General features: G+C 33.2%; 1 long non-coding RNA gene across 4 annotated transcripts; it reads left to right on the top strand.

Annotated features, from left to right (window-relative positions):
• The first annotated feature begins 6,127 nt into the window (after positions 1 to 6,127).
• On the top strand, positions 6,128 to 24,034 carry LOC140890992 (uncharacterized). Of its 4 annotated transcripts, none has more exons than XR_012152384.1 (8): positions 6,128 to 6,214; positions 6,484 to 6,608; positions 12,635 to 12,757; positions 13,790 to 13,915; positions 14,863 to 14,988; positions 16,667 to 16,853; positions 17,658 to 21,489; positions 22,530 to 24,034. It is a non-coding gene; the product is annotated as an uncharacterized lncRNA (long non-coding RNA). The 4 variants fall into 4 exon arrangements; XR_012152385.1 differs by having other exon boundaries at positions 6,133 to 6,177; XR_012152383.1 differs by lacking the exons at positions 6,128 to 6,214; positions 6,484 to 6,608; positions 12,635 to 12,757; positions 13,790 to 13,915; positions 14,863 to 14,988 and adding an exon at positions 15,347 to 15,687 and having other exon boundaries at positions 17,658 to 20,915; positions 21,419 to 21,489; positions 22,530 to 24,031.

Raw genomic sequence — 24,034 nt, 5'->3', positions numbered from 1 at the left:
ATTAAGATTTGATTCAATAATCATGTTATAGTATATACGACGATAATATATTTAAGATGAATCTAGAAAAGATCGTCGTTTGAACATGTTAATGATTTTGAAAGATTTATCAAAAATCTGAAAATTAGGGGCTGATATTTACGTGTTATGATGCTGAAATTGGTGATGTTATATTGTTAAAATGATGAGTATATTGATGTTTAACCATTTGGAATTGTCGACTTCGAACCGTTACGCCGCCGGTTTGCATTTTCATCTGATTTCAGCTATAGAGTGAACTTAGTAGCGAATATCAGATTTGATATTGATGTTATGCATATTTTACACTTCATTTCAGTTGAGAATGGAAGTGATCGAAATCGAGTCGTCGAGTTCGAGCCGTTTGAATATTGAATCAGAAACTAGAGCAACAAAGAGTGTGTATCAAGAGTGAGAAGAGAAGAATGTGGGCAGCTTATAGTTGATCAGCATTTGCAAGAATTTGTCCAGATTCAAGATGTTTGAATCACGATGAAAGGTATGAATCGACATTATCCTCGCCAGGTAGAACAACTCGAGAACGTGGTTGTTTTCGAGTTTTCCTAAAATCACATACTTATCTATTTAAGTGCTCTTATGTGATTACTTGCTATTGTTGCTATGAATGATTATTGAATTGTGTGTTCAAGATGTTTATCAGTATTTGTATGATTTAATGCATCAAGATTATGTTGCATTCATCTTGAAGGACCCTACCTTGAAAAGCATAGAGGGCGAATTGGCCTAGATTGCGAAATGACGTTTGGAGAACTATAGTTGAGTGACATGAATTGTAGATTCGCTTTCAGAGCTAGATGACTCACTATAGTTGCACCAAAGTCAGGAGAATTAAGATATTTGACACCACCTCGATTGGAAAAGTCGGTGGTTAGTTAAAGATTTTATTCCCCGGGATCCCAAGAAACCGAAATTTGATAGCCTATTCTTTGACACATGCCTTGCATTTATGCATTAACCTAGAGATTTCTATGGTTTAGAATATTCTTTTTAAAATGCTAGCATGGTATTAGATGTCATTCAAGATGTGAATGTTTTTATATGTTTGATAAACTGATATGCTATAAGAATTTAGAAATCGATTATGCTTCTATGATTTACATGTTCTTACATGTTTGAGATTTAAGATTATTATAACATATATAATTATTATGCTTAAATGATGTATATGCATGTCTTTCATACTGAGATGTATTCTCACCGAAGTTATCCGGCTGTTGCTTTGTTTGTATGTATGCATTGCATCAGGTTTGGGCATGAGCGAGTCAGATGTGGCTTGGATAGCTCGAGATTGAGAAAGATTAGCATGTGGTGACTTCGGGCTAAGAGATTGCTGTCAAATGCATGTTAGAAGATGTTGGTTTAATTTGAGCTTTGAAAACTTAGAATGGAGTTTATTGTATTGCACCTTAGAAACATGTATGAGATTCTTATGTTCTAAACTTCATGTTGTATCTTAAATCTTGTATTTAGATCTTTATAGACTTGATTTAAGATGTTTAGAATGTTGTAAACTGACCAGAAATGTTTAGAACAGCAAGAATTGCATTTTTGGACAGCAGACCCGTAGATCATACGCGGTCGCGCAGCCCTGGTGCTCAAGGGCCGCGGGGCATGCGCGCCCGCGCATGCACCCCTATTAAAAAAAAATTTGGTTCTTTCTGCGACGTGATTTTGCGTCGCCAAATGTCTTGGATATTTTCGTTTTGATAAATCGGATGAATATTCAGATTGAATATTTCTTTTTTTTAGACTGAATTATTGTGATTTTGAGATTAGTACCCGAGGTCCCCACAAGGGTTCTGTCCAAAGATCCAATATACTTCAATTTTCGTGGGATTCAGGTAAGTGGGCTTTTCTAAAATATAATTTGATAAAAGTTTTCACATTGTTTATAGCCAAATGAACTATTATTTTAACTCGCATTTTAATCTAGAATCCGTCCAATATATGTTTTATATTTGAAAGTGTGTTATTTTAAAATCAGTACGATGCGTTTTTGTGTAGCACTGAAGGTTTATGAACTAGTGGTAGGAGTATATATTCCGAACATACCTGATTCTTGATTCCTGATTCCTGATTCAAGATTCCTCACCCTTTAGAGGATAAACATATAAGGGGCTGATATCAGTTTGCCACGAAATTTATAAAATGTTCAGTGCATAAGCTTATACCTGCTATTTCCTGAAAATCATAATATTCCTGTCTTTGGTGTGTGTTGGTGATTTTGAAAAATAATATTTTTACATTTTGGAGGATTCGTCTCCCACTTACTGAGTGACACCCATATCACTCCCCCACTCAAAACCCCTTTCAGATAAGAATGAAGAAGAACTGGAGGATGAAGAACAAAACCAGTTTTGGGGCTGGTAAAGAAAATAAGCTAGTTGATGTTTTTTTTAGTTATCTCTTTTTCCGCTGCGTTTGTTAGACAAGTTATTGATCTGTATGATTTGAAGTTGTAAGAACAATGAAATTCCCTATTATGAATGAATAGACTTGTTTGTATTATGAAATCTGTACTTCTGAGGTTGATTGTTTAATGTGAAAATGTTAAATAACGCTGATGTCAACTAGGCCGGTTTCGAGGCGTGACACCTTCTCTTCTATAAAATAAATTTAATCGGTCCTCTATTAAGTAAACCTACTACACTGTATATATGTATATAAATTAAGAGGGTGTTTGGCTAAACTTATTTAAAAAACGTTACGATTTTATAAGATGTTAGCACTTTTTTAAAAATAAGTTGTTAAAGTGTTTTGGTAAACTTATTTTAAACAACTTAAAAATGTTGATATGTTTGATATTATAAGATCTTTTTATTTTCAAAATTACCAAAAATGTTAACTACTGCAAAATTTTCTTTCAAACTACTATCTTTGTCCATAATTATCTGCAAATGCAAAAAGAACATAGAAGGTTTTTTTTTTACAATTAATCTTATAACACATAAATTAATAGTTTAATCTAGTTTTGAATTACACATGTAAATATACTTTTTTCCAAATAAATTTATTTTTAAAAAAATATGATAAAAAAATACATTACACAATTTACGATTGACCAACAATTTTATGTATAACTAAAAAAAATAACTATAAGAATCATCAAACTGATGCGAATTAAATATAATATTTAGCTTATATATGTAGAACGTGCATGATAATCAATAGATTATAATAATAATAAATACATAAATATGTTAGATTAATAAAAAAATCTTCATGCAAGAATAATGATTAAACCAAAATCCATTGATAATATATGCTCTAATATGCAGGGACGAAGATGGAGTAGCCTCTTGTTGGGTAGGAAGATGGAGCTTTTTAGGATTTTAATTGTCGTTTGAAGTTTTATTTTTCAAGAGCAAAGAAGTTTACCGGTTTTATTTTAGATTAAAAAAATTCATATAAGTTATACGTAATTGATATAGAAATTTGTGCCGATTATAAATGAAATTGACTTATTTAGGTATTTTATTATATATATATATGATTATATTATATTAGAATTTATTAAAAGGAAAATAATTAGTTTTTGGAAAATACTTTAGTGTTTTTGTGGGTCAAGTTTATAAAATTGTTGGAATTGAAAAAAGACACATGACAAGAAAAAATTGGTGTAATTAACAAGTATTGTTACACCACTTTTGATACAGAAGAAATTTTCCCTATAAAAAACCCCCTAAAACTTGTCATCTTTATTGCAATAGAGTTTTTGGAGTTATTGACGTCATTGATAAACTTAAACTTCTTCCATTTATCAGCTCTCTATTAATCAAGGTATAACACTTCCCTCACCACAAATTTATGTGTCAACACAAACATATCAATATTGTGTCATCAATATTGATGACGTTGAAGTTTCTTAGTCACATATTTCTCTAAGTATAAACAGTGGATTTATTTATAATGATTAATATGTTGATGACTAATGAAATAATGATATAAAAAATTCCGCCTTTATGCCCCCGCAGATGGTCTTTCCATAAGCGTTTGCAAGAAAAAGAAAGATAGATAGATTCCAAAGTGAAATAATGAAAATAAGTTATTTTTATCATATGAAGCATGCTTGGTAAGATGAAAATGAGGTGAAATATATATTTATTAATTGAGTAGATTTATGAATACTACCATACAGTTGGAGAATAAATTAAAGTTCTAATGCTTAACAAATAAAGACAAAATGGATGACTAATAAGAGTAACTGGATTGGACGCAAACAAACAACTTATTGATGTTACTCAACTAGATAAATCATTTTTATCCTGAGCTTATTGTATATTTTATACAACTAATCTAAAAAATTAAACGAGAGCAGAACATTTTTGAAGACTAAGATACAAAAAAGCATAACAAACTCTGAAACAGCTTTGGTGCGCGAGTTATACTATTCATCAGCAATAGTTTCTAAGACTTACAACTCAAGCAACGGAGAATTAATGTTATGCAACTAATCTAAAGAATTAAACGAGAGAATAACATTTTTGAAGAGTAAGATACATAAAAACATAACAAACTTTGAAACAGCTTTGGTGCGCGAGTTATACTATTCATCAGCAATAGTTTCTAAAACTTACAACTCAAGCAACAGAGAATTAATGCGATGAACGAATAATTTGTATGTAATTTTGACCATTGCAAATCGTTTTTATAAATAGAGGTGAGTTTTCGGTATATCGTATTAAAAATATTGGTATGAAAAAAATTTATATCGGTATCGATATCGAAATTATGAAATTTTGGTATTAGAAAAATCTATACTGATACCGTATAGATACGAAAAAAAAATTTGATATACAAAAAAAAATGTCTATATATCGAAAAAATTTCGTTATGGCATCCCGAAAAGTTGGTATTTTGGCTCAGTATCCCAGCCCTACTTATAAATAGGGATGGAGATCAGTTGAGAAGACCTCTCGAACACTTTGCATTCAAAAAGCTATTATTGTGATCAAGATTTCAGTCGACATTTCAAAGTCTCATAATCTAAAGAATTCAAATTGCACAAGTATTCAAGACAGATATTTGATCATTAAGGATCACATTTGTGCTAGAACATTCAATTGTTTCATACACTTTTGTAATATCAGTCAAGACTGAATTTGTATTGAGCCTAGGATTTCTGATATAGGCAATTGAGTAAGTCCTAGTCTTGGATTGAGGTGTTGCAAATAACTTGTAATACTCAAAGTTTTTTAATGAATCCTTCGAGATAGAAGAAGAGGTGACGTAAGGGTTTCAGTTTCCGAACTTCTATAAACAAACACTTGAGTTCTTACATTTCAGTCGATCCTCATTAAGCCATTTCAAGGCAATGTTATAATATGTCAGTTGACCTCACTCCGCACATTTATATATATTGTTGGTCAATTGACATGGACACTCAAAGAAGAAGAAATTTAATTACCAACCACAACTGAACTTAATTTTTACAATTGTTGGTGGTCTAGTTCTTAAGAGCAATCTTTTATTTAATTAGCTATGTTATGTTTTTTAAAATTACGTGTAAGTTTTAATTTTAATAAATTTAAATTTAATTTAAAATATAAAAAATTATCAACATGTTATTTTTAATTATGTGTACTTTTTTAATTCATTTGTCATTCATTTATTTTTAATTATGTGTGTTTTTTATTAACTATTAATATTAACTATTAACTATGTTATGGTTTTTAAAATTACGTGTATGTTTGAATATATAATTATAATAATAATAATTATTATAAGTAATTGTATTTTTCTTCAATTATGTTTACTAATTTTTTAATTTAATCTAATTACAAGGTTATTCATATTGCCACTTTCTCAAGTAATAAAAATAAAAATTAATTCCAGTCAAAAAATAAAAATAAAAATTAAATTAAATTTAAATTTAAATTTAATAAAAAGAGAGTATTTGGGCATTGCATTCGGTAATTTGCGACTTGAGTTTAAAATTTGGGATTTTAATTTTCTTGATTTAATTATTAATTTATTTAATTATTACATTAAATTACATTACACATAATAATAATAAATAATAAATAAATAATAAATATAAATAGGAGAACGTGAGTTTTGCCCACCTCCGATCCTTCTTCTTCTTCTTCTTCTCTCCAACGTCTCTTTTTTCGAAAATTAGAACTTGTTGCGAAAAAGGTCAGGCAATTGCAACGTTCATTTTTTATTAAGCGAGGCAAGATTTTTGAAAGTTATTTTCGGGTTAATTATCGATTTTGTATACTCACAAAATTTGTATTTCCAATTAGTTTAGGGTTAGCGATCAATTTCCATTTATTTTCATCAATATGTGCCTTTGGTGTGTAGGGTTTGGAATCTGGGTTGGTGGAAAGATTATAAATGAGTTTTTTTGGGTAGATTTGTTGATGCAATTGTAAGGTTCGTTGGATTTTCAGTATATTGTATATGACTGATTTATGACCGATGATTTGTGGAATATTTCAGTTTGGTGAATCGAGAAGAAAAGCCACGAGGAAGGGAGAATGGAAAATTACATATCGCATTTGCTTTTCTCTCTTTCAATTTTACTTGCACTTCTACTCGTTATTCCGACGGCTTCCCATTTCACAGTAAGTCTAATAAATAGTTAGTGTTAAAGTTTTATTTAAATCTCATTAGATGTTGGTCCAGGTGCGGCATCATGAGATAGAAACTATGAAAATTGAAGAATAATAGACACCAAGATTTACGTGGAAAACCCCCCAAAATTATTAGGGTAAAAACCACGGCAAGACCAAAAGATTCCACTATAATATTTGAAAAATTACAACCTCTCACTGTGTTTTCAAAGAGACACTCACTTTCTTATACACAAGAAAACCTATCTCACAAATACATATAGAAATAAATAAGAAAGAAGAAGAAACTCAAGCTTAGATGATTGAACTCGAGATGTGATATATAGAATGCTGGAGGAGAGCTCTATTTATAGAGCTCCCCCTGAGCTGCACATGATTGACCAAATGAAAAACATGCACGTTTCCTTCATTCAAACCACCCACCATCTTTGACCAATATTGAGCCACCTTTGCTGACATTCTTCCATTTGGAGATTTGATTGAGAATCAAACACATCTCCACACATCCTTTCAAACTTGCCATTCCTGCCGCTTACGTTTCTACTAGGCCACTTGAGGATCTACACCACTCAAACTTATCTGTGTTCACTGGCTTGGTCAGAAAATCAGATATGTTATCCTTCGTATGGATCTTCAGCATGTCCACACTTCCTTTCTCTACTACTTCTCGTACAAAATGATTGAACTCCAATGTGTTTAGTCCTGGAATGAAAGACTGGATTCCTTGCAATGTGCAAGACACTCCGACTGTCATAAAACAGAGGAATCTTTTTTTGTTTGTGCCCAAGCTCCTCCAATAACCTTTTAATCCATATTGCCTTCTTGCAAGCTTGAGTAGCTGCCATGTATTCTTCTTCCATTGTAGATAACGCCACAACTGTTTGCAGTTTTGAAACCCAGCTGACTGCACCTCCTGCAACTGTAAACACATAACCAGTAGTAGATTTTCTTTTATCTGGATCACCTGCGTAATCTGAATCCACATAGCCCCTGAGTGTAAAATCTGATCCTCCAAAACATAATGCAGCATTCGAAGTACCCTTAATGTATCTAAGGATCCTATTAACCGTGCTTCAATGCTCTTGTCCAGGATTCGCCATATACCAACTGACTGCTCCCACTGCTTGTGCAATGTCTGGTTTAGTACAGATCATGGCGAACATTAAACTTCCCACTGCTGATGCATACGGTACTCGAGACATCTCCATCTTCTCTGCTTCACTGCTAGGACACATCTCAGAAGATAACTTGAAGTTAATAGGAAGAGGGGTTGAAACTGGCTTACTATTTTGCATGTTGAAGCGCTGCAAGACTTTCTTCAAATAATTTTTCTGGGAAAGCCAAATCTTCCTATTGGTTCTGTCTCGGTGAACTTGCATCCCTAGAATCTTGTTTGCTGGTCCCAAGTACTTCATATCAAATTCCCTAGCCAACTGTTCCTTCAATTCTTGGACCCGATCTTTGTTGGGACCTGCTACCAACATGTCGTCCACATACAACAGCAAAATGATATAATCATCATTATCAGACCTCTTGAAATACGTACAAGGGCCTGCACTGAGTCTGTTGTACCCAAGGCTCATGATATAGGAATCAAATCTCTTGTACCAACACCTCAGCGCCTGTTTGAGACCGTACAGAGATTTATTCAACCTGCAAACCAAGTTCTCTTTGCCTTTTTTCTGCAAAACCTTCTGGCTGGAGCATATAGATTTCTTCTTCAAGATCGCCATGAAGAAATGCTGTTTTCACATCTAGCGGTTCCAGATGTAGGTCAAACATCGCACACAATTCCAATACTACTCTGACTGTTGAAAGTCGAACCACAGGAGAAAATATCTCATTGAAGTCAATACCTTCTTTCTGAGCGTACCCTTTGACAACCAATCTTTCACGATACCGCTCCACTTGGTTATTGCCATCACGCTTGATCTTATAGACCCATCTGTTACCGATAGCTTTTCTCCCTCGTGGTAGTGTAACAAGATCCCAAGTTTTGTTCCTGTCCAATGCTTCCAATTCTTCCTGCATCGCTATCATCCACAGGGATATATCCGAGCTTTGAGTAGCCTCATGGAAACTCGATGGCTCACCATCCTCTGTTAATAGACAATATGCAATGTTGCTTTCAGTGACATAATCTGAAAGCCAACCTGGTGGTCTTCTCTCTCGAGTTGACTGCCTCACTTTGGAAACCTCTGACTCAACTGGTTCTTGTTCCTCGTGCTCTGGTACTGCTTCACAAGAAACTTGATCTTCGTCTGTCTTATTTTCCACCTGAATAATAGTAGTTTCTGAATTCTGTGTGCCTTTGTCTCCCTTCACTTTATCTTCCTCGAAGATAACATCTCTGCTGATGATAAGCTTGTGGACAGTAGGATCCCATAAGCGAAACACCTTTACTCCATCAGCATAACCTAAGAAGATACACTTTCTGGATTTGGAATCCAATTTCGATCTTTCTTGTTCATTGTACAAAACGTACACCGAACTTTCAAATGTATGTAACCGAGAATAATCAGCTGGCTTGCCAGTCCACATCTCCATTGGAGTCTTCAAATCAATCGCCACTGAAGGAGAACGATTGATGATATAAAAAGCGGTTTTCACTACTTCTGCCCAAAATGACTTTAGTAGACCCGCAGTACTCAACATGGCCCTTGTTCTGTCCAACAAAGTTCTGTTCATCCGCTCCGCCACTCCATTCTGCTGAGGCGTGTAAGCCATCGTGAACTGTCTTTTGATGCCCTCATGCTGACAGAATGCATCAAACTCATCACTGGAATATTCTCCTCCATTGTCAGTCCTCAAACACTTGATTTTCTTATCAGAATCAAGTTCAACCCGCGCTTTGAAAACTTTGAAGACTTCGAAAACATCTGACTTCTTTTTGATTGGATACACCCAACATCTCCTAGAGAAATCATCAATAAACGAGACAAAATATCTCGCTCCTCCTAGGGATACCACCGGTGCTTGCCAAACATCAGAATGAATCAGCTCCAATATGCCTTTGCTTTTGGCAATAGATGTGCCAAAACTTTAATCTGTGTTGTTTACTGGTAACACAATGCTCACAAAAGGGTAGAGTCACTTTTGTAAGCCCCGGCAACAGCTTCCGTTCAGAGAGAATCTTCATTCCTCGTTCTGACATATGCCCAAGTTCTATGCCACAACACTGTTGATTCTTCTCCCGAACCAATTGATGCAACAACTAGTTCCGCCTCTTTGTGTGTTTTCCCCAACAATACATACAGATTTGTAGCAACCTTTTCCTCCTTCATAACCACAAGCGCGCCTTTCACAATCTTCATGATCCCTTTCTCGATACGGGTTTTGCACGCAATATCATCCAATTGTCCCACAGACAAAAGATTCTTTGTCAGACCCTTCACATGTCGTACCTCCTGTATGGTGCGAATAGTACCATCAAACATTTTGATTTTAATGGTACCGACCCCAGCGATTTCCAAGGCATGATTATTTCCCATGAATACAGATTCTCCCGAGACTGGTTCATACTGATTGAACCATTCTCTCCTTGACGTCATGTGCCACGTCGCTCCTGAATCCATAATCCATGCATCACAAAATTTGTTTATGCCTTCCGCAACTGTTGCTGCTTCGCTGAATAATATTTCACCACTGCCTGAAGTACTGGCCACATTTCCTTGAGATCCCTTATCGATGCTCGTCGTACACTCTCTCTTGAAATGCCCTTCACCGCCACATTTAAAGCAGTAAATATTCTTCTTCTTACTTCTTGATTTGAATCTACCATATCTGTGGCTCCCACTGGAGTCACCCTCCGTCAATCTTCCTCTCGTCATCGGCAAAGCCTCTGCTTGCTTCGACGTTGCCAACCTATGTTCCTTGTTCCTTCGACGACTCTCTTCTCCAAGAACCGCAGTTAAGACGTCGTCAAAATTTAAATTATCCGAAAAAACATTGTTGGTAACATTGATGATGAGCTGATCGTATGAATCTGGTAGACTCTGAAGTAGAAGCTCCGCACGTTCTTTTTCCTCTATTTTATGCCCCATAGAGGTGAGCCGGAAAAATAGAGTATTCAGTGTGTTGATATGGTTGGTCATCGATGAGGATTCCGCCATCCGAAGAGTATAAAGCTTTCTCTTTAGGAAAATTTTGTTGTGCAGTGACTTGACCTCGTACAGTTTTTCAGAATATCCCAAATAACTTTTACGCTTTTTATTTCAGAGATACTTGACAAAATTTCATCCGCTATAGCCAAGTGCAAATTGACAACAGCATTGTGATTCATCTCGTTCCACTTTTGGTCGTCCGTGATGTCCGCCGGTCTATCTCCAATAGCTGTCAAGCAATGCTCCTTTGTTAGAATTGCTTGCACCTTCAATTTCCACAGCAAAAAATTGTTCCCATTAAACTTTTCTATCTCGTATTTTGCCGTCATCTTGACTACAAGAATCCTGCCTTATAAAATTTTCAAAATTTTTTTTCTGATGTGGGAAGATCAGTCACAGCTGCAACCACAGAGCATACTCAGAATTTTAAGAAATTTTATGCCAAGGCTCTGATACCACTTGTTGGTCCCAGGTGCGGCATCACGAGATAGAAACTATGGAAATTGAAGAATAATAGACACCAAGATTTACGTGGAAAACCCCCAAAATTATTAGGGTAAAAACCACGGGCAAGACCAAAAAATTCCACTATAATATTTGAAGAATTACAACCTCTCTCTATGTTTCCAAAAAGACACTCACTCTCTTATACAGGAGAAAACCTATCTCACAAATACATATAGAAATAAATAAGGGAGATGAAGAAACTCAAGCTTAGATGATTGAACTCGAGATAGAATGCTGGAGGAGAGCACTATTTATAGAGCTCCCCCTGGGTTGTGAACGCGTGAAGGCCAGGAAATTCATAATGAATTTCCTTCAGCTGCACATGATTGACCAAATGAAAAACATGCACGTTTCCTTCATTCATTAGATTTGTTTTAATCAAGCACTGATAAAATGGAGGATGGGGATGGGTTAGGTTTTATTATTATTTTTATGAACTGTAAAATTAAGTTGTTTGATAATGTAATCTTAATGGAATGCGATGACAATTTTTGTTCTTTTTGGTTGGTTTTTGGCCTTCAATGCTTATTTTTTATTCTTATTTTATTTTTGTGGTGTAACCTCATTTTTGTTAAATTCATTTACAGATTAAGAAATGGGTTTAAATTTTATTAACTTTGATACCATTTAATTGGTGGAGATTTCTATTCAAAGGAATTATTTGTTGTTTGGTTGTGTGGATTAGAAGTTTGAACTGTGGGGTTGGAAAAACAGAGTTGGTAAGTTACAAGAGTTATGTTTGTTTGTTTGTTTGTTTTTTTATTTATTTTGGGGTTTTAGGTAGAAATTGCTAGTTGGAATTGTTTTAAGAGTTATGCTTGATTTTGTGATATTGGCGTTACTTGGTAGAAGTCATGAGCGCTGAGAATTTTGTGCTATGCATCTTAAAGTAAGGATGAATGCATATATATAATGCCTTAACAAGGCCAAAGTGGAGGAAGAGAGGGGTTTGAGTCTTTATTTGTTTTCTATATTATTTTTTTATGAATGGAGAGGGAGATTTTGGGTTCCGTAACATCTATAGGCAAGAAGGGTTTGTTCAAATGAATATAGTATATATGAGTTTCGTCCATTTCCATTAACATCTTGGTTTTTTCCATCAATGACATTGGTAGGTGTAAGCCTGCAGTACTAGCTCTTTTTTTTAATGAATGGATATCGTTAAATAAAACTTAATAAAACTCAACATAAAATCTGATCAATGCATTTTGTTTGTTATTTACTTATTTATGGTATGTCAGATGTCTTTTCTTTACTTCTATGAACATTTTGTTATCAATTTTTAATATTTGATGGTTTAGGATTTGGAAAAAGCATGCATTTACTGTGTAATTTCTATTTTAGCAATTCCCCTTTCAGTATATTGTATATGATTGATTTATGACGATGATTTATGGAATGTTTCAGTTTTGGTGGATCGAGAAGAAAAGTGACGAGGAAGGGAGAATGGAAAAAATATCAATTGGCTTTCTCTATTTCAATTATGCTTGCACTTCTACTTGTTATTCCGAAAGGGCTTCTCGTTTCACAGTAAGTCTAATAAATAGTTCGTATTAAAGTTGTATTTAAATCACATTAGATTGGTTTTTAATCAAGCACTGATAAAATGGAGGATGGGGATGGGTTAGGTTTTATTATTATTTTTATGAACTGTAAAAGTAACTTGTTTGTTATTGTAATTTATGGATGCGATGACAATTTTTGATCTTTTTGGCGGGTTCTTGGCCTTAAATGCTTATCTTTGATTCTTATTTTATTTTGTGGTGTAACCTCATTTTGTTAAATTCATTTACTGATTAAGAAATGGGTTTAAATTTTATAAACATTGATACCATTTAGTTGGTGGAGATATCTATTCAAAGGAATTATTTGTTGTTTGGTTGTGTGGATTAGAAGTATGAACTGTGGGGTTGGAAAAACAGAATTTAGTTGGAATTGTGATAAGAGTTATGCTTGGTTTTGTGATATTGGGGTTTCTAGGTAGAAATTATGGGCGCTGAGATTTTTGTTCCATGCAGCTCAAAGTAAGGATGAGAGCATATATATAATGCTTAATAAGGCTAAAAAGGAGGAAGATATGGGTCGGAGTCTTTATTTGTTTTCTATATATTTTATTAATGGAGAGGGTGATTTTGGGTTCCATGATTTCTATAGGCAATAAGGGTTTGTTCAAATGAATATAGTCTGTATAAGTTTCGTCCATTTCCATTAACATCCTGCTATTTCCGTCAATGACATTGGTCGGTGTAAGCTTGCAGTATCGCCTAATTTACCAGCTCTTTTTTTTAATGATGAATGAACTATCATTAAATAAAATAAAAGTTAATAAAACTCTGCATAAAATCTGATAAATACATTTTCTTTGTTATTTACTTATTTATGGTATGTAAATGTAAATTGGCTTTTCTGTACTTCTTTGAACATTTTATTATCAATTTTTAATATTTGATGGTTTGGGATTTGGAAAAGCATGCATTTATTGTGTAATTTCGTTTTTTGCAATTCCCCTTTCAGTATATTGCATATGACTGATTTATGATGATGATTTTTGGAATATTTCAGGTTTGGTGAATCGAGAAGAAAAGTGACGAGGAAGGGAGAATGGAAAATTGCATATCGCATTTGCTTTCTCTATTTCAATATTGCTTGCACTTCTACTCGTTATTCCGATGGGCTTCCCATTTCATAGTAAGTCTAAAAAATAGTTAGTGTTAAAGTTGTATTTAAATCTCATTAGATTTGTTTTTGATCAAGCTTTATGAATTGTAAAATCAAGATTTTCAAAGGAATTATTTGTTATTTGGTTGTGTATTAGAAGTTTGAACTGTAGGGTTGGAAAAACAGAAGTTAGTTGGAATTGTTGTAAGAGTTGGGCTTGGTTTTTTTTTTTTTTTGATTTTGGGGTTTCTAGGTAGAAATTGCTAGTTGGAATTGTTTGAGTTATGCTTGATTTTGTGATATTGGGGTTTCTAGGTAGAAATTGTGAGCACTGATAATTTTGTGTCATGCATCTCAAAGTAAGGATGAGTGCATATATATAATGCTTAGCAAGGCTAAAGAGGAGGAAGAGGAGAGGGGTTGGAGTCTTTATTTGTTTCTATATTCTTTTTTATGAATTGACGGGGAGATTTTGGGTTTCGTAACTTCTATAGGCAAGAAGTGTTGTTCAAATGAATATAGTATATATGACTGTCGTCCATTTCCATAAACATCCTGCTTCTTTCCATCAATGACATTGGTAGGTTCAAGCCTGCACCAGCTCTTTTATTTTTAATGAATGGATATCGTTAAATAAAACTTAATAAAACTCAGCATAAAATCTGATCAATACATTTTGTTTGTTATTTACTTATTTATGTAATGTCAATTGTCTTTTCTTTACTTCTATAAACATTTTGTTATCAATTTTTAATATTTGATGATTTGGGATTTAGAAAAAGCATGCATTTACTGTGTAATTTCGATTTTTGCAATTCCCTTTTCAGTATATTGTATATGACTGATTTATGACGATGATTTATGGAATATTTCAGGTTCGTTGAATTGAGAAGAAAAGTGAATTTCGATTTTAGCAATTACCTTTTCAGTATATTGCATATGACTGATTTATAACGATGATTTATGGAATATTTCAGGTTCGTTTAATTGAGAAGAAAAGTGACGAGAAAGGGAGAATGAAAAATTACATATCGCTTTTGCTTTCTCTATTTCAATTATGCTTGCACTTCTACTCGTTATTCCGACGGGCTTTCAGTTTCATAGTAAGTCTAATAACTAGTTCGTGTTAAAGTTGTGTTTAAATCTCATTAGATTTGTTTTTAATCAGGCACTGACAAAATGGAGGACGGGTTAGGTTTTATGATTATTTTTATGAACTGTAAAATTAAGTTGTTTGATAATGTAATTTTAATGGAATACGATGACAATTTTGTTCTTTTTGGCTGGTTCTTGGCCTTAAATGCTTATATTTGATTCTTATTTTATTTTTGTGATGTAACCTCGTTTTTTTAAAATTCATTTACAGATTAAGAAATGGGTTTAAACTTTATTAACTTCGATACCATATAATTGGTGGAGATTTCTATTCTAGGAATTATTTGTTGTTTGGTTGTGTGGATTAGAAGTATGAACTGTGGGGTTGGAAAAACAGAATATAGTTGGAATTGTTATAAGAGTTATGCTAGGTTTTGTGATATTGGGGTTTCTAGGTGTAGAAATTGTGGGCGCTGAGATTTTTGTTCCATGCATCTCAAAGTAAGGATGAGTGCATATATATACTGCTCAACAAGGCTAAAAAGGAGGAAGAAATGGGTTGGAGTCTTTAACTTCCCACCCAAATCGAATTGTCCCCACTCTGTTAAAATATTTTACCTTTTCAAATCTCCACGACTAAGGCATGCTCTCCTTTCTAGGCTGCGCTGACTCCAACCTGCTCAAGGCCTCCTTCCTGTATCCCTAAGGTTGCCTCAGTATTGGTTTCATGTGGATTTTCTCATTATCTGAATTTCGTTTTTAATATTATTTGCAAAATGCTTGACTGATTTCTTGATTTGATCTTCTGTTTCAATATCCGTTTATTCCTTCTTTATTTTGTTTTTATGGCACAAGTTGAAAGAGGAGTAGTTCATTCTCGTATTTGACTTCCTATCTGATTATTTTCAGATTATTATTACAGTAGGTTTGGTAGCTTGAATATTGGCTCTGTAAAATGTCTCTGGTGTGTGTTTTTAAACTCTTCTGCAAAGTACATATTTCCTTTCTAGATCTAGATTCCCCCAAACTTTGAGAAATCCAGTTATTCGAGAATAAATCAAAGGTTTTAATCATTTACAATTAGGTTCATTTTGTTAATTTTTTTCTTCATCCAGTTGATCTGCAATGTGTCGTGGACTTGGATGGATATGAAATTTATTGGCTGTTTCACTCATTTTATTTTGATTTTTCCCATTACTTTATACTACTTTAGTAACGAATATGGTGTAAATTATATTTTCCCATTATAATTAACATCGCATTGAGAATGAAGAAAAAGTACTTAATCTGGTTCGATTTTTTCCCCTAATTTTATTTGAAATAGCCTTTTGTTTTATTACTGAGATGTACATACATTAATTAGACAGGTACGATTCATTATTGCACCTTTTTATGTTTAATAATTAATAGTGAACAAATTATGCATTGGACTGTTAGTCAGAGAAAATATCAGAACTTGCTTGATAAAATGTGCAAAAGAACACTATTTTGTTAATATAAACAGATTTTTTGGTAACAATTCATTTCCTATCTTAAGTTAAGCATATATCATTGAAGTTTCATTTTGTAATATTACTAGCAATCTCTGTTTTGTTCTATTCATTATTTTTTATTCAGATTTTTTAAATGGAAACATAATAAATTTTTCTTGAGTGTAACCTTCTGATTTTTTTTAATGATGTTTAGGATTTGATGCCGGCGATGGCAAAAAAAAGAAACAGTGGAAGAGGGTCGGCCAAAGCGATTCTGTTGATTTCAGAATAAGGAGGAGCAGAAGAAATTGATTGGTTTGTGAAGTGTTTGTGGGAGAGTTGATTGAGTGTGGTTCAAGGGGATGGATCTCAATTCCTTTGGGTTTCTTGCAGGCATAAAGGTATATTATTTCACACCATATTAGTTTTATGACACTGTTTTTCTTTAAGCAGAATATTGGAGCTTGTTTTGCATTTTCTACATATGTTTTTGGTTTGCTTGCTTTTTTTTAATATTTTAATGTTTTTTTTAATTTGATTGCAATGGGGTGAACAATGTTTCAAAGAAATGCATTTTGTTTGAAATAATGTGCATAATCGAGGGTATATTCTATATTATTGCCAATTGCTTTAACTCAAATAGTGTGCACTTAATGTTAAGGATGTGCGGTAGCTTTTAAAGAAAGACCACAACCTTTTTGTTTTTCCCATCCAAACACGCTATTGGTGTTAAATACTTCACTTTTTAGGGCTGACCATCTTTTTTGATTAGTTGATCGTGTTCGTTCTTATTCAATGACACATCCATGATAATTGATTTGAAAATATGGGTCTTTTCCAAAAGCTGCAAGTTGAATAACTTGTAGCTGTAACATATAACATAAGGAGTAAGAAAGTTAAAGACATATTTATTTGAATATATTCTGTTATCGACGACACATGTATGATAGATGTTCAATTCGATTCACCTTGTAGTTTTATGTGTGTATGTCTAATGGAGTTAACTTGATAAATTGTTTTTCTATTTTTATTGCATTTTGACGATAATATTTTTGTATTTGTTGGCTGCCCGGATGCAAAACTTAGCTCCTATTAAAGACAACCCATCATTTCTTATCCTTTGCTTTGAAATATTCCTCTGTTCTCTTATGTTTTCAAATGGTTAATGTTTTTTTCTTTTTTAATTCTTGTCCATGTTTGTGTAGGAGATTACCCACCCATGACAATGCATACGGTGCTAGTGGGAACCAAGGATATGGATTCATAACCAACTGGGGAAGTTTTCTTTTTCTTTTTTCCTTTTTAAAACTTTTCATGCACTTCTTGCGTACTTCTGTTTATTTCCCTTTCATTTGTCACCTTCTTGGTTAAAACCCTACCTATGGAATGGGGTTTGTATGTCCTTTGACGTATCGTTCATTGGTTTGTCAATTTGGCATGGAAGACGACTACTTTTGTCAATTGAATTATTTAAAATCTTTGATTGCCTGGTGTTTTATTAGTTTTTAAAGTGATTAGTCGTATTCTTTTTGGTAATTATTTGCCTGGTGTTTTATTTATATTTAAAGTTCTTGGTATACGATGGTTTATTTTCAGGCCATCTGCTCATACCGGCATGTTTCGATCTCATTGTCCTTCAAAAGTGTTTTGTGCATTATTTTTTTCTTTGTTTTACTTTCTATGTATGAAAAACACTGGAGTCAGTGCTGAATTTAAGTATCGGGAATGCGTGCACTTTTGCAAACATAGCACACACCATTCAAAACTTAGCATTTTGTGAGTTTAAAAAGTGTTAGGCGAATTTTTTATTTCTATTATTAAGAAGTGCAATTTCATATGTGATTATGTTAAATGTCAATTAACTCCCAATGTTTTTGATTACTAGTGAGATTGACTTGTGTATGAAAAAGTGAAAAACAATGTAGTTGTGATTAAGTTACTTCATTGACACTAATTATTTACATGTCATGATTTGGACACGCATTTCGAGCACCTCGGCCAAACCATACGAATTATATGAATCAGTGAGAGGTATACTCTTTGTGAGAGATGTGAGTTTTATCTGATACCATATGGTGAGGTAAAATAGTTCAGAATGTTCCCAAATAGCCTTCGAAGCGAAATACGGATGAAACGTGACTTTGGAATGATTTAGACGATTATTGGTCCGATTGCGCCTTTCAAGCCATCCAAATTGATCATATGATCGCTAGTCACCCCTTGAGCTTTATTTGAAAACGAATGGCATGTGCAGAGCATATGATTAACCCCCATTTGGCATCATTTCACGATCCCAAATCAACTACCTGGATCTATAGCTTATACACTATACCTTACCCTAGAGAGAGTGACTCTCTTTTTCTCCGCCTGATATGATATAATTTTAATGTTCAAAATTTGAATATTTGTTGGAGGCGAAGTGGAAAAAAAGAAAAGAACTTGAAAAAAAGAGAAGGGGAAAAAAAAGGAAAAAAAAGAATGTGATATGAGCAAAAGTGAAAAAGAAAAGACACTTGAAGGAGAAAAGCATTGTGTGAAAAGTTGCAAAAGAAAGGGAAAAAAAATGAGGAAAAATACACGGTTGTGGAAAGTGATGCAAAAAATACGTCTTGTGGCCGAAATAAAAAGCAAAGGGGTTTAATACACATTGGAAAGTGATGCAAAAAAAATATGTATGGTGGCTGAAATAAAAAGCAAAGCGGTGTAATACACATTAAAGTGGAGAATGTGATGAAATCAGATCAGGCATAATTAGAGTTAGCTTGCTCTCTCTCTTTGAATTCTTATCCGTTTGTTGTAGCCCTAATCCCAGGCCTTTCATTACAAGCTTTTAAAGACCTATTGACCGAGTCACGTGCATCCAATATTAGTAGAGAAGGGTATGAGGTCAAGCATATGGACTATTTTGAGTGTTGATACATATATTATGTCCGTGGCCCGTCAACATACTTTTTTGTTTCCCCATATACGGTTTTGTAGTAACTTATCTGTTGTTATTTGACCACTTTTCCATTATCACCCTTAAAAACCCAAAGTTTACTTGATTGATGGACAAGTGATGCACTTGTTACACATATTATGTCCTTTCCCCTAGCCCATCAACATAGTTTTTTGGCCCCAACCCTTTCTTTCTTGCTCAGTTTTGTGGTAAATTATCTATTCTTATTTGATTGGTTTCCATTATATCCCTCAATAAACCAAACTCTGCATTATTGAGGGACGAGAGACACACTTGAGCCCAACCTCGATCTGAAACCCATATAAGGAGTGTGGATTTTGGCCCCTCTCTCACACACACACGTGTCATTATCTTGACCAGTTTTAGTTAGTGGCTTGAGTATTGATGTCTAAACGAAATTGAATTTCATGATTTCCTAGACATTAGTCTTTTGATCTGAGTTTGAAAATTTTTGGGAGGCTTGGTTAAGAACAGATCATATCATTTATGCAGCGGGGTATTGAACTTTTTTAATCAAGTGTCGAGGAGTTGTGACCTGCAACTGAAAATTTCAGCATCATCAATCTTAAGTTCAGTGTATTTTTCTTTTTATAATTATAAATAATATAATATAATATAATATTCTCCATTTGCTTCTATTTCACAACTTCATGTCTTTGTGAACAGTCTATGGCTTCATTGGTGTGTTGTCGTGTACGTTAATTTTCATAATTATTTGGAATATTTGATGCCTTTTATGTGGGATTGAAATTTTGTGGATTGCTTAATCACTGTTTCTGGTTCATGTGTTGTGAATTTCATGTATAATGGTGCATAAATAACTGTTTCTGGTTCAAGTGTTTTTAATTTCATGTATAATGGTGTAATTCGATATGAGTTTAGAACTCGTTTTTATTTAATTTGAACTTCGTCTATTTGAAGAAATGCTTCTAAGAATTGAATCATAGTATTTAGAGTAACTTACAGTAACTTAATATGTGATTCATGCTCCTTTCGTTTGTAGCATTGAATTTGATTAATGAAATCGGGAAAAAGGCTTTTTTAAAGTTAAGAAAAATGTTCACTCGGTGATGGTTGCAATTATCTGCCCTCAACATTGATAACAAAGGATTCCTTTAAATTTGTTTGTAACCAACAATGCTATTCTATGGATCTAACTATAATTTCCTTCAATTTGCTATTGATATTTTCAAAACAGTGTGAGTTTCGGTTGCTGATTATTTTCGGAAACTGCTTTCAGTTCTGAGATAATGAATTAAATACAGGCATTTCTACCATGGGATAGGATATGTTGAAAATTCAAGACGACATCGAGTCCATACGAGCAATTTTCTTCTACATGCTACCATTTTTCATCTTCTGAAGAACTTTATGTTCATCATTTTATGTTCTAGTTACATTTAAATTTATTTTCCATGTAAACATCTTTCAAAGTTCTGTTCTAGGTTGAAAAACCTCTGAATTGTGGAAACCCAATGGCAAAAGACAAACCTTCCTTTAACTGGTACAAAATTCTGCATATGTATTTAGGAGAGTACATGGAAGCCCCAACTTCGGCTATTGTCTATAACCTTAGGCCAGAATGTAGTAACGCTACAACATTTATCAATCACCTTGTGCCATTATCTTTCACCTTAGGCTATTAACGCTACAGAATGTAGCAATGCAGCAATGAAATATATCAATTGTGCAATATCATATTATAGAGGATAATGAAATAACTTATTGTTCACCACAGAATGTAGCAACACTAATGTAGTAATGACATATATCAGTCTGAACAGGAGAGTTCATGTAGTAATGAAATATATCAGTTTGTACAGGAGAGTTCATGGAAGCCCCATCTTCGGCTATTATCTATCACCTTAGGCCAGCTAATGTTGAAAGTGCTAGACGATATCGAGTTCAAACGAGCAATTTTCTTCAACATACTACCAATTTTTCATATTCCAAAGAACTTTATTTTCATCATTGTATATTCTAGTTACATTTGAATTTATTTTTCAGGTGAACATCTTTCAAAGTTTTGTTCTAGGTTGATAATGCAGAATTTTTGGAGTGGATGACGACCCAAATTGGTTAGACTGTTGATTTGTTATGCTTCTTTCAGGGTGTAATTCTTCACATGATTTGGCAGGGAGAGATGCTAATTTTGTTTTCCAAAGTTTACTGTTACAATTTTTTTTATCAAATTGATGTTCGAATATTATATTTAGCCTTAGAAAGATTGTAATTATTAGTGAAAAAAGTGCTTTTGACATGTTTGATTAAATATTCATAAAAAGACTTTATTTTTTTTAAAAAAAAAATTTGTTAGCAGATGTCATTGTACGAATTTTCATTCCTATCTTTATGTGGATTACATACTAATTTTTAATATTTTTTGGCCTCATTATCGAATTTTATTAATTTTTATATGAATGCATCTTTTTTAATTTGACATTGAAGTTGACGTGGATAGATTTGTATTGAAATTGGTATGATGGCCTATTTTTAATTTAAGTGTGCCTTTCATGTGAATGTCTCATTGACAATAATATCTACCATTTGTAATTTAATTATGACACCCTTATGTAGCACCAAATTTACCAAATAATAAATCTTTGTTGTTCATGATTAATCTGATTACAAGAGTGTTCGATACTTTCATAGCTACCTTGATATGCAAATGTTTCAGGATGGATACGATTTTGATATTCAGTTAGTAAGAAAATTCTTTAGGGATTTAAGTAGAGTTTTGGGTTCCAAATCTATCATAACCTCAATTGTTTAGGAATTTAGTTTTGTACGTGTGATATAGATATGTTTAAACTTTTGCTAACCTCTGCATGACAAACTGACTGTGAAGAAATGTGTGTTAGATTTTGCGTCCATTAATTTATTAAAATTAGCTTTCTTATTACTTTTATTTGGGAAGTTTTCTTCTTTTAATTTAAAATATAAGACCTGATCCCATAATGTCTTATCTTTGTAGTTATATTTAATCATTCATAATCCTGCCTATCTATTAATTAATGCGTGCATATTATTTTACACTTATTCCATTTTACACACGCAACGCGTGTGCACCGACCACTAGTTTCCATTAACATCCTGCTTTTTCCCTTCAATGACATAGGTGTGTGTAATCCTGCAGTGTCGCCTAATTTACCAGCTCTTTTTTTTAAGGTATGGAGTATCTTTAAATACAATATTTTCAGCATTTTCGTAGATTGGTTGATGATCGTCGTTATGAATAACTGAAAGCAGATTTACGAACAAATAATAGTACCCCACTGCTTTTGTTTCCCGTTGAAATTCTTAAACATGCCATGGAAGTTTATACATGAAGTCTTTAAGTTATTTTAGGTAGAGTTAAGCAAGGCATATGATGTGAGATTGGACATTGTTTTCGAATCTGGTATTACATCGGAATACAAGATCAAATCTTTCCAAAAGGCATACTAGCATTTAGTGGGATATGATTCTTCAAATGATAAGGTTTTTTGCACATGTAGAAAGTTTGATTTCGGAGGAATTTTATGTTCACATGCTCTTAAGGTGATCAGTTATAAAAATATCACAAGAATTTCTCAGTTTTATATTAGATAAAGGTGGACGAAGATGGAGAAAAAGGGTGTAGTTGAGGTTGTTTCACAACATTTAGAGAAAAACAAGGAGATTTTATGTTACGTGAAGGAAGATGATAAAACGTTGATTGGTGCGCCCTACAAAAATTTATGCCGATTGTATAATCAATTATCAACACGTGCTGTTTTGACAAAAGAAACATATGAAATTGCAAGAGATGCTATGTTTAAGACGATGGAAGATATTGATTTATGTCTAGAGAATCATGTCAAAGTGAAAAAATCTTTCGGTCCCATAGTTGAAATTCAAAAACATAGTGATTCGTGTAAAATTGTGCCAAGAGGATTGAAAGTAAAACAAAATTTGAGGAGTAAATCTGGAAAAAGATTGAAATCCAGTTTAGAAAAAGTCAACAGAAAAATCAAGTCAAATGTTAAAGGATCTTCTTCTTCAAATCAATCTTCTCAAATGTGTGGCGCTGTTGAAGAAAATATTTCTCATGAGGTAAATTACATATTTAAGAAATAATAAAAAAATTTGAAATCTTGTTGAAAATAAAATTACATACTATTTGTTAAATTATATTGAAAAATTATTTTAGCTTTTTGTTTTTTAATATAAATATCAAATTTATCATACTTCTTTGAGCGTACCTCATGGAACATTTACACTATTACTTCAGGTAACTCGTGTACATATGCCTTTTCCTTTTATCAATTTTTAAAAACATCATTTGACACACACCCATGACCCACCATATATGCAGGAACAAAATTTTGGAAGCATGGATGTAAATATGGCATCGATCGAAACACAACAACAAATGGAAATAACAAGTGCGAATATCTCAATTTACCATGGACTTGAATAAATTCTTAATTTAATGATATAATGTTTATCTATTATATTACAATTTATCAAAAGGCAAGTAATTAGTTTTTGGAAAGTACTTAAGTGTGTTTGGTGGGTCAAATTCACAAAATTGTTGAAATTGAGAAAAGACACATGACAAAAGAATATTGGTGTAACATGTATTGTTACACCACTTTTGAT

This window comes from Henckelia pumila, chromosome 3, assembly GCF_033568475.1.
Source record: "Henckelia pumila isolate YLH828 chromosome 3, ASM3356847v2, whole genome shotgun sequence".
Classification (NCBI taxonomy): domain Eukaryota; kingdom Viridiplantae; phylum Streptophyta; class Magnoliopsida; order Lamiales; family Gesneriaceae; genus Henckelia; species Henckelia pumila.
This window is presented reverse-complemented; position numbering and strand designations above follow the sequence as displayed.